Here is a 1,573-nt window from a genome sequence, read left to right on the forward strand (position 1 = left end):
AGAAGGAGAAGGAGAAGAAGGAGAAGAAGGAGAAGAAGGAGAAGAAGGAGAAGAAGGAGAAGAAGAAGGTGAGTAAAAATGAACACTCATTGACACATCCCCAATAGAGCAACCCTGAGACCTGGAGGTAAGCAACAGCCATCTGTGTAGACTTAAGCCAGGCTCAGTGAGAGAGAATTCATGCCCAGTACTGTAAACTCAGCCACCTTCCAGGGGCTAAAGAGGCCATGGACTCTCGAAGAAAAGCTTGCTATTGCCAACCTCCTAAATCAGCACACTTTCTAGCTACAATTTAAACAATCATACTTATACCCACAGGTAATCTCTCTCACTCCCTCATCAAAGACACTTCCTTTTGCACCAGAGAGCTTTACAGAAGGACACAACTTGTCATCATGCAGACTACAGTTGACTGTGGGGTGCCCATCCCCAGTTGGTGCATCTACAGCACAACCCCCACCTAAAGCTCAGGGAACACTGTAGGAGAGGGAGTAGGAAGACAGTGAAGAACGGCAGGACCAGAAAGTTTGCTCTGTACAGGAAAGGAAAGCTACGCCTGCAAAACCTTAACAATGTGGTCACCTGAACAAGACTAGACATGACATGACAGTGCCAGCCGACATGCCAGGGCAGATCAGGGAAATCTCACAAGGCTCTGCCCCTAGATGAAGAGCTACAGGAAGCTCATGGCAGCTGAAAAAGAGACAGTCAGTGTCCTCCAAGAACGATCTCCCTAATAAGCTATCTGTACTCAGAGCAGTCAACCTGAAACACATGCACATGGCAACAATGCTAAATGGGTGCACCAGGCTGTTAAATAATAATAAATTATAATTGAATAAGAGGCCATGAATTTGAGAGGGACTGGACAGGACATGGGAGGAGTTAGAGAGGGAAAGGAGATAGAAGTGGTATACATACCGCACTCAGAAATGAAGTTCTCAGAAACATTATGAAGTTCTCATAATCACAAAGGTGGTAAGTTCACTAGGAGAGACTCCTACCCAATATTGTCAATATCCATGTAAGAATAGGGGCTTCAGTAGCTGGAGATGGCTCTGTGGTTAAGAACATGAACCTTGGCTTGAGGCCCAGCAGCTACATGGTGGTTCAACTATAAACCCAATTCAATAGAATGCAATGTCTTCTTCTGGACTCCTCAGGCACCAGGCACAAGTGCACCAAATAATTATTTTAATAAGAAAGCAAATAGCGATTGAGGAGATCAGCTCAGAGTGTTGGAGCACTTGTGTGTAAATAGAAGAACTGGGGTTCAGTCCTCAGCAGCCTGCATAAAACATTGGGGGTGGCTGTGTGCATCCATGACCTCAGCCCTGAGAAAGACAGGGGTGGAATAAAGTCCTGTAGGTCTAAGCCAGCCTAGACAAAATGGTGAATTTCTGGTACATTGAGAGAGCCTATCTCAAGAGAACAGAGAACAGAGCAAAGAGATAAAGACCTTTGATATCCTGCTCTGGCCTCTGCATCCATGTGCATGGACACTCGGTCACTAATACACATGCATGCATATCTCTCTCTCTTTCTCTCTCTCTCTCTCTCTCTCTCTCTCTCT

The sequence above is a fragment of the Mastomys coucha genome, unplaced genomic scaffold (genome assembly GCF_008632895.1).
Source record: "Mastomys coucha isolate ucsf_1 unplaced genomic scaffold, UCSF_Mcou_1 pScaffold13, whole genome shotgun sequence".
NCBI lineage: Eukaryota > Metazoa > Chordata > Mammalia > Rodentia > Muridae > Mastomys > Mastomys coucha.